The 15,611-nt window shown below is 50.3% G+C and overlaps 1 pseudogene across 1 annotated transcript; it reads left to right on the top strand.

Annotated features, from left to right (window-relative positions):
* The first annotated feature begins 3,631 nt into the window (after positions 1 to 3,631).
* On the top strand, positions 3,632 to 9,163 carry LOC149358917 (mitotic checkpoint protein BUB3 pseudogene; annotated as a pseudogene). The gene is made up of 3 exons (XR_016288188.1): positions 3,632 to 3,663; positions 6,011 to 6,150; positions 8,773 to 9,163. The product of XR_016288188.1 is annotated as a mitotic checkpoint protein BUB3 pseudogene (transcript).
* Positions 9,164 to 15,611: the final 6,448 nt, after the last annotated feature.

The following is a 15,611-nucleotide window of genomic DNA, read 5'->3' as shown; positions in this document are numbered from 1 at the left end:
TTCCTTCTTTCCTCCTTTCTTTCTTTCTTTCTTCCTTTCTTCCTTTCTTTCTTTCTTTCTTTCTTTCTTCCTTTCTTTCTTTCTTTCTTGCCTTCTTCCTTCCTTCCTTTCTTTCTTTCTTTCTTTCTTTCTTTCTTTCTTTCTTCCTTGCCTTCTTTCTTTCTTTCTTTCTTTCTTTCCATCTCCCCTTCGTTCTTTCCTCTTTCAACTACCCTTTCTGTCTTCCTTTCTTTCTTCCATCCTTTTTCTCCCCTTTCCTTCTTTCCTCTCCTTCTTTCGGTCTTTATTTCCTTCCTTATTTATTCTCTTTTTTTCGTAGTTTTCTTCTACTAATCTTTCTTTTCCTTCCTGTCTCTCTCTCGTAGTCGCAGTTTTCATTCCCGCCGAATCCAGGAAGTGATTCCGGCTGTTAATTTTTGGTCCCTGGAGTGCTCCCTGTGTAGTGGTGCAGTTTTCAATTATTTTCCACCTTACATTCGTTTTCACACCCCAGCGTGAGTTCTGACGTTCATTTTCGCTCTCCTAATTTTATCTTCACTGTGCTTCGCCCCACTTCTACTTCTCTGGCCGCACAGCAAGCCGTCTTCGGAGCGGTCCATTTGATAGTCCACTCCTGAGGCCGGTGAAAGGCAATAACTTTTGTAATTACGGCGCTGAAACACTGCATTTCTTTCCCGACAGCCAGTCGGCTGTCTTCTGAGCAGTTCGCCGTTAATCTCTCCCTCCTGTAGGACTGTAATGAGGAATGCGGACGGCTGTCGGCGTTTGTTCCACTGAGATATAGGAAAAGACGCAGAAATATATATAAAACAAAACAAAGTACTGGCTGTGTGAAGCACATCTACGTTAGCTGTGGCAAGAAAGTAAGTGAACAAAGCCGCGTTTCATTAACTCGAGACTTTGAACCGCGACACCATGCCCAAACAGAGTGTGTTATGTCTCGACAAAGGAAGAAGATTCGGAGCCCAACTGCGCGCAGTGTTCTCTTTTCTTCTTTTTTTATATAGCAAAACTACACTCAACGCAGTCTACGTTTCTGACGTTTCTATTTTTGTACGTGCGCAAAGCACAAAGAATGAACTGGATAATTTTAATTAGCGCGGGCGGAGCGGGAACGACCAGATGGCCTTAATATGCGAGGGTGAGGATAGGAAGGGCTATCCTGTTTCCGCGTCAGTTATCAAAACTAGACTTGTCGGCAATACGTGGCAGAGTGTACGCTCCAGCCAGTTTCTTTTTTCCGTTTTCACCTCCTCTGCCATTCCCTCTACTTCGTCTCTTAGACTGTTGATATGCGTTGTGCCTGTATCTGATGCCTTTCATGAAAATGGCTTCTGTAACATATAAAATGCGAGGAAATCTCACTGCAAATGCCTGCTGGCCAGGAATGTTCACGTCCATTATTTCCTTCCAGGTTTTACTAGCTGTGCTTCGTTTTACTAGTGACGCTTTTTTAGTCTACGTTGACCTTCTTTATTCGTTTCTTTTGCAGTGTTATATAAATCAAATTAAGCAGAGGCATGAAAACTTTTCGATATTTGTTTGTTTTCGTACAACAATCCCTCAATAAAAAAAGAACCCAAGGTGATCGTTCAAATTATTAACCCAGAATTTGAAGCCTGGAGGATCCAAAGCAAGAACCAAACACTCACCCGCAGATGCAGCACCATGTCACCCGGTTCATCCCACCGCTGCCACCAGTTGTTGCCGCTGCCACCCAGTTGTTGGCTAGGATGGGTCGGTTCGGAGTCGTTGCTAGCTCGCTGCTGCTGCTGCTGCTCGCTTGACGGAACCGCGGTCAAGCTACTGACACCCGATCCCACCGCTGCCACCAGTTGTTGGCGCTGCCACCAGTTGTTGGCGAAGATGGGTCGGTTCGGCGTCGTTGCTAGCTCTCTGCTGCTGCTGCTCGCTTGACGGAACCGTGGTCAAGCTTCGACACCCGGTGCTTTGTTGTTTGGAACGTCCCATCTGTGCTTTCCTTTGTTGGTGGTTTGGTGTTTTGGGTTTGCCTTGGGAGTTGATGTTGCAAGCCAAGATATCAACGTGGACGCGAGCCCATCTCTTCCTGCCCAGCGGTGGGGAACGCTGGCCATTCGAGATTTTCCGGGCCGCGGAGGAGCTATTAAGATCGACGTCAACAAGTCTCGCCGGGTGGCCGCCAGCACGCCTGCTTCTGTGTATGGCTGCGAGCAGCTTGAGTGTGATTGCTTTCGGGCCTGCCGCCATGGACCGCACGCATGGAGAGGACCCAGGTGCCAGACCCAACACCATGCTCGCGGCTGCGCTCATTTTTTTTCTGTGCCTTGGCCACTCCCCCGTAATGGGTATGTGCCATTTTGTTTGAGGCCATCCAACCAACTCATGGTTCCATGCCGCACGAGCCAGCAGTCCACGTCGCCATCTACAAGACTGGTCGCTTTCCCTAGCAGCCATCTTTCTCGGATCTGGACTAACTGGCCGTTGCTCTAAGTGTACAGCATCACCACCATCATCATCATCAGCCTGACTACGCCCACTGCAGGGCAAAGGCCTCTCCCATGTCTCTCCAATAACCCTGTCCTGCGCTAGCCGCGGCCACCATATTCCCGCAAACTTTTTTATCTCACCGACCCACCTAACTTTCTGCCGCCCCCTGCTACGTTTGCCTTCTCTTGGAATCCACTCCGTTACCCTTATGGACCAGCGGTTGTCTTCCCTTCGCATTACATGCCCTGCCCAAGCCCACTTCTTGCTCTTGTTTTCAACCTCTTGCCATATTTGCATTCGGGCTGGAAGCACTGTACGTCACGGGGGTATAACTCAGGTCGATCTGCACTGAGCGGCCGTAATTGACCTAAATCTGGAGCTGGACTACGAAGTGCGCGCGCATTCAAACCGCTTTCAACTCTCGGTCCCGCCTTGGGGAAACCGTCCGTGACGGGTAATGTGCAGCTGGGTTTATCAACGTTGATGAAATCTTGCGCAAGGACCGCCGTTCATATGAGATGCGGTGCGATAAACCACAGGTGCAGTGAATAGGAAACGTTACAGCGGAAGTACCATGTGGTCCTTTTTTTTTCTTTCTATTCCTGGCTTGTCTCGTTGTAGATCGCAGTGAATTGACCAACTTGCCCAGCTTTATAACCTTTCTAATCGGGGTGCAGGATGGACGCTGGTGGTTAGGCTAGCGATCTTCAGGACGGCGGTTTGTTATAGCTCTTCCGTAAATGCACGGGTAATTGCCATTGGCCGGTGCTCCAGAGAGAAGTTTATAGGCTGCTGAATAGTTCTCACCCATAGGCAGGATAGTTCTTACCCATAGGCAGGCCCATGAAAATCCTACTTTTGTAGGGGAGAATTTCTGGGCAGAATTAACGGCCTGGTTCCATCCCCAAACGTTGGTTGAAAGTATGCATTATAAAGCTCATCATCCAAAGGCTCAACTTCGAAGAAACCTTACCGGCATTCCTCAGCTCTAAATAGATGGCGAGAGCGTTGTGCACGTAGGCGATGGCCACAGTACTTCGACCATTTCTTTCCTATTGTAGCCTGCTGAGAAATAAATTCCAACGTTTAAGTTGATTAAGAATGGAGGTATACCCTTAGATCACGGTACTCGGTTGAAAACTCTACATTAAAACGGTAACGCATGGACACCACAGCCCGTGGTGTCCATGCGAGGTGGGCGCATGGACACCACGGGCACTTACTACAGTCCATGTACAGCCTTTGTCAAAAGTAACCAGGCTGCATGGTTTCCTTCTAGCTCGTAAAGTGGAGCCGTTACAGCTTCCCTGAAATTGAAATGGTCGTTAAAGGTAAGGACTGGGGGTCCTCTTACCTTTGTGGGAATCCTGACTTTCCGCCGTTGCCGTTGCTCGGCTGTGCCGGCTTCCCGCGTTGTTTCTCCTCTTTCCCTTGCTCCCGCCTCAGGCGGTGGAGAGGCGGCTGGGTGACTAATCACTGTCATTTAGAAACAGCTCCGCCCCGGCTCCCCAAGGGCCTTTGCCATTGGCGCCTTTTGGCGGGAATCCGGGACCCGCTCTGGGCGGCCGCGCACCGCGCGACCGTCCGAGCGGGGCGGAGAGAGAGATCCCTCCGGAGACATCGTAAGGTGCGTACGCTACTGTTTGTCCGAGCCGGCCTTTGCCGTTCGGACCAGTGCATATACTGGCGCCCCACGTTGGGCGCCAGTTGTGGGTTTCTACGTGGACAGAGGCCACCACCCACCGCGGGTTCGAGCTTCGCGCGAGCCAAGGGCCCCGATCAGCCGTCACCACACACACACTGGGACATCGATGCGGCGCACTCAACCTCCGCTGGGAGGAGAGCGATTCGCCGCAAAGAAATAAGCCTCCAAGTTCACAAAGGAGACGTTTATTCACGTCGTCCTTCAGCAGGTACACACGCACTCAATAGTCATCCCGTCCCGGGGGCGCGCGAGGAGCAAGGCTCCGCTGCGCACACGAAGCGACTCGAGCGATGCGCGCCGCTAGCACGCCGCTGCAGGAGAATGTCCCCGCGGCAGTGCTGTGATCTCTCCCTCGTGTCGACCGTTGGGCCGGTTGCGAGAGAGAGTGGGCAATCAACGCAAGGTACGCCTGTCGGAGGTCGCTGGACCCCGCTGGACAGGCTCGAGCCGCTGCAGGTCAGAGGACACGTGCGGGCGAGCTCGAGTAAGCACTGGTCCGAACGGCAAAGGCCGGCACGGACAAACAGTAACGTACGCACCTTACGCTGTCTCGGAGGGATCTCTCCCTGGGCCCCGCTCGGACGGTCGCGGGGTGCGCGGCCGCCAAAACGGGTCCCGGATTCCCGCCAAAAGGCGCCAATGGCAAAGGCCCTTGGGGAGCCGGGGCGGAGCTGTGGCCAAATGACAGTGATTAGTCACCCAGCCGCCTCTCCACCGCCTGAGGCGGGAGCAAGGGAAAGAGGAGAAACAACGCAGGAAGCCGGCACAGCCACGCAAAGGCAACGGCGGAAAGCCAGGATTCCCACACCTTCCAACCACTTTTGATGTTTGGGAAAGTCACAAGGGCTCCACTATACAAGCTAGAAGCAAACCATGCAGCCTGGTTACTTTTGACAAAGACTGTACTTGGGGTTTACGTGCCCTTCTGTGCGCTCCTTCCTCTTATAGAGCGACCTGCCTTATAGAGACCTGCATTTTCGGTTTGCGAAATTTAGTGCGTGCGAAATGATCTAACGGCGAAATCATTAGCAAGACTTTGAGGTATAGAATAATAAGTTTGCAGTATTCGCCGCAAAAGTAATGTGGGTGGTCCGTTACGGTGAAGTGATAGCACTCGACACCCCGCACTTCCATTTATATACTCGCACAGTCAGATGTTGTCACGAAGGCAAAAAATGCACAGGAACACCTAATTACATTGACTTTTAATTCGATAGCATTAGAAGCTGTTGAGGGCCGCCGCGGTGGCTCAGCGGTTATGGTGCTCGGCTGCTGACCCAAGACGCTTGTTCGATTCCGGCCGCGGGGATTGAATTTCGATGGAGGCTAAATACCAGAGGCCCGTGTGCTGTGCGATGTCAGTGCACGTTAAAGAACCCCAGGTGGTCGAAATTTCCGGAGCCCTTCACTACGGCCTCCCTCATAGCCTGAGTTGCTTTGGGACGTTAAACCCCAATAAACCAATAAACCAAACCAAGCTGTTGATATATTTAGGGATGTGACGTCACTTCCGGTCTAGCGATGTCCCTGCCCTCCAGCCAATGGGAATTATCAGGTGTGGTGACGTCACCTTCCTTCAGCCAATGACCCGGTCTGGTGAGGTCTCTTACCACCAGCTAACGAGAATGACCAGGTCTAGTGACGTCATTTCCCCCAGCCAACGGGAATTATTCGCTCTGGTGACGTCGTTTTCCTGCGGCCAGCGGTATAATTTTATGACCGATGGCACAATTTTTTTTTCCCCGATGACACTTTTATTGCCATCGCAATAACACTCCAGGCTTACTCGTGGGGAGCCGGGTAAAATTATCCTTCATGGCGCCGTGAATGACGCAGGCGTGATCGGTGCCCTGGTGGCCACCACGGTGGACCTGCTGGTGTTCTCGGCGAGCCCGCCCACCCTGCAGGTGTAGATTGCGATCCTCATGACGGTGCCCATCCTCTGGCTTCCTACATACATCGTCACCCGCGGACTGGTAAGCTCCATGTTCTCGATGCGCTGTTAGAGCCCCGCGGGAGTAGGTCAAGAGCAAATTCAAGCACTCCTTAGAGCAGTGAGATCTTGATACTCGTTGGTGAACACCGGGCAGGGCCAGATTAAGAAAAGTGGGGGCCCTGGGCTAATGCGCATCTAGGCCCCCTCTCCCTTTTCCTCCACTGATCCCCGTGCCCCCTGCTGCACTACTCGAGCCGCCGCGGTGGCTCAGTGGTTATGGCGCTCGGCTGCTGCCCCGAAAGACGCCGGTTCGATCCCGGCCACGGCGGTTGAATTTCTTTGTGGGAGAAATTCTAGAGACTCGTGTACTGTGCGATGTCAGTGCACGTTAAAGAACCCCGGTGGTCGAAATTTCCGGAGCCCTTCACTACGGCGTCTCTCATAGTCTGAGTCGCTTTGGGACGTTAAATCCCCATAAGCCAAACCACTACTGGAATGTATCCCATGTTTCATTGTAATTCCACCTAATTAAAATGAACGAAGTGCGATCAATTGGATTCGTGTAACAGTAACGCAGTAGCATTAGTTTTGCGCACAAAACACTACGGGACTCTTGGAACGCGCGACACGTGTCCGTCGGTGCCGGAGCGCCGAACGCCACGGAAGAGCCGCGTGAGCCGACCGACATCATGCGAGGCTGCATTGCAGCTAAATTGCAGCGCGCTGCGTGCGCCGCCTACTCTCCTTTTTCACTGACACCGTGCACAAGCCGACAGGCAGGTTTTTGTTCGCAGCACTGTTTTAATGCTAACGCATTAAAGAAAAGCAGGCTGAGCTAGCTTCCTACAGTCGAGCTGGGTGCTTCGGCAGCGACTACGAAATAGAAACACTCGTTAATTAGTGCCCCGAGAGGGTAATATTAAAAGTTGTTAAAATTAGTTTGACTACACGATGAACGTTTACTACTGCCCTCACGAGGCGCATTTGAATAGCAGAATTAAAGTCCTGGATGAGTGGTGAGCGTGCTCGGCGCTGAGCCGAGTATCTGGGTTCAAATCCAGCCGCACGGCGGCCGCGTTTTGATGGAGGCGAAATGCAAAAATGCGCCCATATGCTGTGCGATTTCAGAGCACGTTAAAGATCCCCAGGTGGTCGAAATTGTTCCCGAGAGCTCCAAAACGGCACCTCTTTTTTTTTTTTTTTTTGCTGCCGCGGTGAATCAGTGGTCATGGCGCTCGGCTGCTGACCCGAAAGATGCGGATTCGATCCAGGCCACGGCGGTCGAATTTCGATGCAGGCGAAATTCTAGAGGCCCATGTACTGTGCGATGTCAGTGCACGTTAAAGAACCCCAGGTGGTCGAAATTTATTGGCAGTCTGCTATCATTTTCTTGTACTAATGAATTATTTTTGGGGGCAAAACGTAATGCTCTTGCTTCACTGTCGGGCGACGTCCTTTGCAAATTTGTAGCTTGACACAGTAGAAAGAAAGACTGTGCATCCATCAAGGCGTTACAAATGCAAACTGTGGGCTTTGTACCAGATCTCCTTATTTGTTATTAAAAGAAAAGTCGTGGGAAAGTACATAATACTTGCCAATTAATGCTCCAAAGCTAGACAGAGGACATTGAAGGATGCCCTTCTGCGGGGTCCAGGTTACTTTTGACCACCGGCAGTTTTGTAATGTGTACTGGCATTCATGCATTTTAACAAAATATTGTTAAAATGCATAAATGCTGCTGTCAGTGTAGTCGGCATTAAGAGAAAAAATTCCGGTGGCCCTCCTGTCACTAAGTCATGTGACCTTGTGACGTTATCACAACCTGGATCTCAGAAACCCCACCAGTGGCTGTGTTTGAAACAGCCGCTGTTCCAAACATAGCCACCTTCTGTGGCAGTGGCACATCACTTAACCGCTCCTCCACTGTGCCAGGATCGGTAGGAGGACTTCCTCCGTTCAATAAATGAAAAGTAGGGAATGGCCAATATTGCATACTTGGGCATGTAGGTAGAACCTAGGCGACAGAGAAGGACTACTTGTGCGAGAGGTATCAGTAATGCTATTGCATTGTATCCTTAAGTGTGGGTTAAGCGTTACGTGATGGCGAAGTAATTCTTAAGTTTAGGTTAAGCGTTACATGATGGCGTAGGAATTCTTAAGTGTAGGTTAAGCTTTACATGATGGCGAAGGAACGGATAGTTTCCATGGCTGTGAAGTGATATGCCAAGAAAACCCTAGGCCACTGAAGGGACCATTTACGCTATCACATCATACCCTGAAGGCGGGGCTTAAATGCTCCATCAGGTTTTTGTCCCTAGCTAAATGCATATGAGCATTGAAACCGTGGTGTGGTGCTCGTCAGCTAAGTGCCTAAGCCACTGAGTTTTTGTGTAAACATTGGATTAGGGCACTTAGCTTGTACTAGCTAAGTATAATAAGCCTCTTAGTAATCAACTTGCCTAACTTTGTTTTCTGGTGGCAAGATGTATTAGGCTGTTTCATTTCGACCAAGTTGTCTATCCACTGGAGAGAGAACTTAGAGCAGTCAGAATAATGAACACAACAGGAAGGGCACTTCTCACTGTACTTCCGGTGGTTGACCCTCTTGTCTGTCCTGGCTTCACTTGTTGCATCAAGTTGCTGAATGTATGGTTCTACACAGGGCGCGTGGCTATTGAATACTTGGATCCAAACCCCGAAGTGCAGAAGAAGTACGCCTTCAAGTGTCACCGTGCCAAAGACAGCAATGGCATCGAGCTCATCTACCCTGTGAACGCAACTGTGAACGCATTCCACAACTTGTACAACACATTTGCGGCGGGAGACAGTGACGGCCACGTGAACATCTGGGACGGCTTCAACAAGAAGCGTCTCTGTCAGTTCCACAAGTACCCATCGAGCATCGCATCCCTGGCCTTTAGCCATGATGGCTCGCTGTTGGCTATTCATTCCTCTGCGAACAGGGCGAGATTCATAAAAAACCGCACGACGCCATCTTTGCGCGTCGTGTCACTGATCAGGAGACAAAGCCGAAACAACTCCATTATCACTGACTTGTTTTTGTTTTATTTCTTTATTTTATTCAATAAACATGAATGTTTAACTCTGAACACCTGTACTGTCTCCACTTCAGCACCCCTTTTGAAGTGACCTTGTGAATTGTTCTTTTTCCGTTTTCATTTTGCTGGATGACTTTTGAGCTTATAAGCTTTTAAGCAACAGGCATTAGCTGCATATGGAAAGTGTACAGCTTGGTTGATTTCAAGAAGCAAAATTGGTTGTTAGTAAGTGGAGCTCAATGCTCACAGTACTTTCATCCAATATTTTCCTTGTTTGCATTAGCTGAACTCAAATTAGAATATCGAAAATTCGAACTCGCCAGAATCGAGCTTTTGGTTCATTCGAACTGACGAATTGGCCGCGTCTGAATTACGTGTATCTCAGTAAGAAAAAATGCCCACTAATTTGAATGTACGAGCGAGTGCCACTGTTAATTCACTCAGTCTGAGCTGAGATTTGCCATCGGGCATCCGCAGGCCAGAAGTTGAGTGGTCCGGTCGCACGTCAGTAACCACGGCGAACGATTGCATAAGCTGCCACGCGCAGTCTGCTGCGCTGAAATTGGCCTGGTTTATTTGCGGCAACCGAAAGCTCCTCGCGAACATAAACGTAAGCCCAGCTGTGCTGCTGAGAAACGTAGCAAAACATTTTAAAATTCTATGTTTTGGGCATAGGAACGTTTCTTTCCGCTTGGTAAGCGGCTTTGGGCAGAGTTTCGTGAGAATAGTATGGCAACACTGGGATAGCAGACGGCGAGTACGTCTCACGAAACTCTGCCGCGGCTTTTGTGGAAACCCTCGCACATTGACTTACATTAGAGGAGTGAAGACTGTCACCAGCGCTGAAATCACATACACAGCCAGTTTAAACCACTAGAGTGGTTTATCACTGAAACAATGTTATTTATTTCTGTCACCAATATCGGCAACTGTTATTTTGCTGGTCCTGGACTAGGGTGACTCGTATCCCCATCGAGGCGCCCAGTTGTGGACGTGATGTCACTGCCGTTGTTACCGTGGTGGCAGTCGTAACTTAAAAAAAAATATATCTAGAAAATGAGAGCTAAATATAACGATTTACTTGTAGTGGCAAACAAAAAAGTCAGCGGTGGGAATGCTGCGGCGATTGCGCAAACTTGCGCCTTTATATTAAATCTTATACATGCTGCTACAAAGTGCCGAGGGGCTGCACATGCGCGGGAAGGCTTAGCGCGGTTTACGTGTCCGCTGTTTGGAACGCCTTTGTCGGTGACTGCTTTGCACCCGCCGCGGTGACTCAATTGTTAGGCGCTCGGCTACTGTGCCGCAGTACCTGGGTGCGAACCCGACCGCGGCGGCCGCGTCTCAATGGAGGCGAAATTCGGAAGGCGCCCGTATTCTGCGATGTTAGTGCATGTTAAAAATCCTCAGGTGGTCGAAATTATTCCGGAGACCTCCACTGCGGCACCGCGGGTGCACAGTACCATGTAGTAACTGAGCTGACGTCGCATGAACAGAGGCTTCGGACGACGTAGGCGGGACTCGTCTCAGGATATTAGGGACGGAAACTACCTCGACCGGGTAGTTTTGCCGGTAGAAATCCGTCAATGCATTAGAGTCGGAGCGCTCCCTACCCAATGGGCATTGGAAGTCCCATGGACATCCTGCGGATGTTTAGGATGTCTGCAGGACGTCCATGGGAGGTTCAGTGCCCATCGGGTAAGAATGTGCTGGTGGGTCGTCACGATGGACGGAGAGGGCCAAGGCGCAGCTCCTTAGAGAAAAATACTCGGGGGATGGAAGCACCGTGGAGTCTCCGCTGGGAGCATTTCCCGCAAGGTAGTAGCCTCGGCAGTTACGCGAGCAGAGTTGGGATGGCTGAAGAGGATACTACAACGCTAGGAATTACTCAGGAAGGCGCCAGCACCATTCTTTGCGATTACAAGACGGTCCTCCGCAACATTGCGCGAGGGCGAATCTCCGCCACCGAGTACCACGATGCCAAAAGGCAGGAAAGTTATTGGCCTGGTTTGGGTCCCGGCTCATGAAGGGGCCGCTCACCAGTACGCTCGAGGTTTTGTCAGCCGTGCTGGTGAGGAAGACTCCGACGCGGGGACCTTGCGAAGTGAGACGCTGGACAGCTGCCAGGCCATTGCGAGTTATTACAGAGATCTTAGGGGCGAGTCTGCCTCCCCCGAATACGTCGCTGAGCCGAGATCAAGCCACCACGGGGAGGCGACAGCAGACACGGTCGCTGCCAAATTCATGGATCAGTGCGAATATATTTCTGATCTAGTAAATCCTTACTGCCAGCGTTGCGGTGAACTAGCAACGCTGGATCACATAATTTGGGATTGCGCGGAGGATCTGTCTCCAGCAGGCCTGGTTATAGCTCCCTCAAAAGCATGGGAAGCGTACAGTCCAAGGCCGTGGCAAGAGTGCAAGAGGTAGCCGGAAATAATTTTCGAGGTTGTCATTCGCCGCCGGTAGAAAAGTAAAAGAAAGCCTGCGCCCAAACTGTATCGTAGTCCATAGAGTTAAAATACTTTTAATTGCTTTCATAAAGCCGAAGGGTCCGTCGTTTCGTTCACTCTAATCTCTACATAAAATACTTGTGCACACAGGATTGCGTGAACTTGATTCGCAGAGAACATACGTAAAAAACGAAAAGTCGCGGCAGTTTCAACTATTTTCATGTGATTTACAACAACAGAAGAGCTTCTGCTCAATAGCAAAGTCAGCAACTGCGAACGAATGGTATTTGTCAAAATTTATACTTCATGCATGTAAACCTGCGCCCGGCCGCAGAGGCGCTTAAAAAAAGCACTTTTTATTTTCGTAATAATTTATGATCATTTGAGGACAACGCAAAGGATGAAAAAGTAGGCTGACGTGAAAAGGTATGTTTAATCGGGTGAACTGTGCCTACTGTGAAAAGGAGTGCCATACTTCGTGCGGTAGCGAAGAGGTGTGATTCTTCTCAGCAATAAGTTCCGCTTCCTATTCTAGAGCCACGACAACGTAGTACATACATCAATCTTTTCAGGAATAAACCGACACTCTTCTTATTTTTGCTTTTACATTTTAATATATCGATGCGGTGTGTAAATAGCATCGGCGAAATAAAAAGGCCGAAAGGTGTAAGAGAGAGAGGAGATGCGGCACTCAGAAAATTTCGGGGGGGAAGGGGTGCTCTGGCACTGACCCCGCAATGTGCAATATTCGCAACATTCGCAACATTCGCAATATCCACAATATTCGCAATGTGCTTTCCTTCACTGTTTATGCTCTAGTGATATAATGGTAACGTTCCAAGGCGCCCGTTCAAGTGAGCGCGGTTTCATCGATAACCTGCCTTATTCCGTTGCCGTCTCTCCTATCGGGGTGAATAGGTGACGTTGCACTTGCATGAAGCAGCCTGAAAAAAGTCAGTCGAGCGCGGTAGGGCGAGAGCCTAAAACTTAGGTGAAACAATGCGATCGCCGCCTAAAAAAAAAGAAACAAAGGTTTTTGCTGTAGCCTCAGATGGAACACGTGCGAAGTAAGGCAAAATATAAGGTCACACCCGCTTGTTCTCGGCACGGCGGGCGAGAATTCGCGAGATTAGGCCTAAGTCTACCGGGCAGTAGCGATGCGGCGGCAGCATGGCCGCGCCCTTTCAGTGGTGCTCGGGTGTAATTATCGTAATTATTGGTGACGTTGTTGGAAACTGACCTTGACTGAGTGAACCAATGAAACCCTTCCTGCCTCGCTCGTCGAACTGTGATGTCTCCTGAAGCCCTGCATTAATTGGGGCCTTGAAACTATTGTCAAGTTAGAGTCGGACCAGAATTGAAGAACCCAGCTATTACCGCGGCGCCTGACAACGTCGTGTTTGTGCCACCTGTTCGCCTGTCCATCGCTAAACACGGCGGATAACCTCTTCAATCACGAAACAACGAACTTCTGCAAAGGTGCCACTGCTGCCAGCCTGTCAACGAAGTGCGGTGTTTTCGGCGTCGCCCCTTCAAAGGGGGAACTCGGCTTGCATGGACGATGCCTTCCCAAAGCTTCATCCGCGGCAGCAAGAACGGTAAGTGCGATTACAATCGGTCCGTTCTGCTACTCGCACTGCTGGATTCGCGAGTTTTGCAATACTCGAGCTTCTGTTAGCGTAGAAAATGCGCTGAACGCACTTACCAAGATAGCGTAACAACTTTTATCCGGTGTGATTTCTGGCGCCAGTCGCCGAAGCACAGCTAGCTGTAAGCAGGGATAGGCAACATGCGATCATGTGTAGCTGAGGGGTGATCGCGTGTCTGTTGTTGGTCTAGAAGTTAGGGCACAGCTGCAAGCAACGATAGGCAGCACGCAGTGATGTGTAGCTGAGAGGTGATCGCTGATCTAGAAGTCAAAGGCACGCCCTGAGACGAGCGTCTCTTCTAGAAAGCAGGGAGGGAAGTAAGCACCGAAGTTGTCGCTCAGCGATTACTGCAGATTAAGGAATTAGAAGCACTGTTTTTCCCGGTACCGCAGGGATAGAACATTCGTACCAGTGGGTTTAAGCATTCTCCTTTAGGAGAGAAAAGGAAATGTGGGGAGGTTAGCTGGAAGAGGACACCGGATCGATACCCTGCACTGGGGGAAATGGATGATAGGATGTCAAGGTGCACGAGAAACGGTAAAGCGCTGTTCTCTAAAGAATGAAAGAGCCGTTCCACTTCGTAACACCTTAGAAGCCTTCATTTTTTAGGTGATAGAAAGGCACGAGATTGGCTAGCATTGGCCCGAATGCTCCGTCTTTTGCATCGATTGCACTGGCACGCATATATTGACGAGGGGGCCCGAAGTTTCGCCGAGACTTCAGCCCACTCAAGTTGCGCTACTATGAACTATGTCGAGGGCATTTTGTTGGCACTGTGTGGAGGGGGGTGGGCATTTTGCTGAACTGCGTGGAGGGCATTTTGCTGCCGGCTGCCTGCCTCAGCTTGATGTGCCGCTCTGCGTTCGCACAACAGAGTACGCGGCCCTGTAATTAGCCACAATGTGTACGCAGAAGCAGAAAACCTTCGCAACGTTGTCGCAAAAAAGCCCTTGGCGTGAAATTCCCAACTATTCGGCTCCGGCATACATGATCGTATCGCACAGATCTTCATTAACTCGTCGCGTTCTTTTATTTTTGATACCTTTTGATCGGCCACAACAAGAAGTAGGACCAGATTCATGCCAAGCTGTAGCAGACACGATGCGCTGCCAAGTTCCAGTGCTATCGGGATTTGTTCGCCTATCTACGTAGCGGTTTGTTGCGATTATCTTTACAGTCACCATTCAGGTTCATCACCGCCGACGCGCGGCCTTAGCAATCGTCTTTCGCCAGGACTCGCGTATGCGCGCCAGACGTGATTAGAAGGCTGGCGAAATATCGCAGTTTTGAAGCGAAAAGCTTCACTACCCGCACTACAGCCGCGCTTAGCGTGAGCCGTCGGAGCCAAGATTTGCCGCAGCTGCGCATGCGCGAAACCGAGCGACGTCACGCGCGGCGCAGGTGGCCGCAGCCGCCGCCGCGCCGACTCCGCCGCCTGACCATTCGGCGCAGCCGCGCGCTACTGCGCATGTGCGCCGCCTCCTCACCACCGCTACTACTGCGCGCTCGCCTCCTCGACACCGTTTGACCTTTCGCTGCAGCCGCGTGTTTACCACAGTTACTACGTATGCGCAAGGAGGGCTATATAACGCGCTTGCCTACACCGTTATCGTGGTGCTCCCAGTGCATTGTGCGCGAACTGCGACAGCCATGACGTCAAGCAAAGCATAACTGCAGCTTTTCGCTTGTATATCCAGGCTTAACCAGAGCTAAGCCACTGCCATTTTTTTTTTCACTTATGATTTCGCAATGTTAGAAACTGTTCGCAGAGAAGTATGTATACGGGCTTTGCCAAAAACACCATACATGCTTCACCTAAGATGTTCAGCAATTTTTTAATATGGGCTTTTTCAGTTAGAAGAGTGCTTTTTATCTGCATAGCATTGTCAGCGGTATAGCTCATCAGAGTACTGCTAAAACATGCTAACTTGTAGGCTGGTTAACTAAACTTTGCAGTTGTTGCTCAGTTTTATTTAGTGAGATGCGTGAAATCCTTCGTGAGTAATATCCATGCCAGTTTTTAGAATTTCGAAAACGCATTTACTTTCGCCCCGCCACGGTGGCTCAGTGGTTACGGCGCTCGGCTGCTGACCCGAAAGACGCGGGTTCGATCCCGGCCGCGGAGGCCGAATTTCGATGAAGGCGAAATTCTAGAGGTCCGTGTGCTGTGCGATGTCAGTGCACGTTAAAGAACCCCAGGTGGTCGAAATTTCCGGAGCCCTTCACTAAGGCGTCCCTCATAGCCTAAGTTTCTTCGGGACGTTAAACCCTAATAAACCAATAAACCAAACCAAAAGCATTTACTTTCGGTGCTGTGAGCCAACAATTTTGCCTACGTCG

Source organism: Amblyomma mixtum, chromosome 2 (assembly GCF_055824585.1).
Source record: "Amblyomma mixtum isolate Tamu chromosome 2, ASM5582458v1, whole genome shotgun sequence".
Classification (NCBI taxonomy): Eukaryota; Metazoa; Arthropoda; class Arachnida; order Ixodida; family Ixodidae; genus Amblyomma; species Amblyomma mixtum.
The sequence above is the reverse complement of the archived record's forward strand: the minus strand, read 5'-3'. Positions and strand labels throughout refer to the sequence as shown.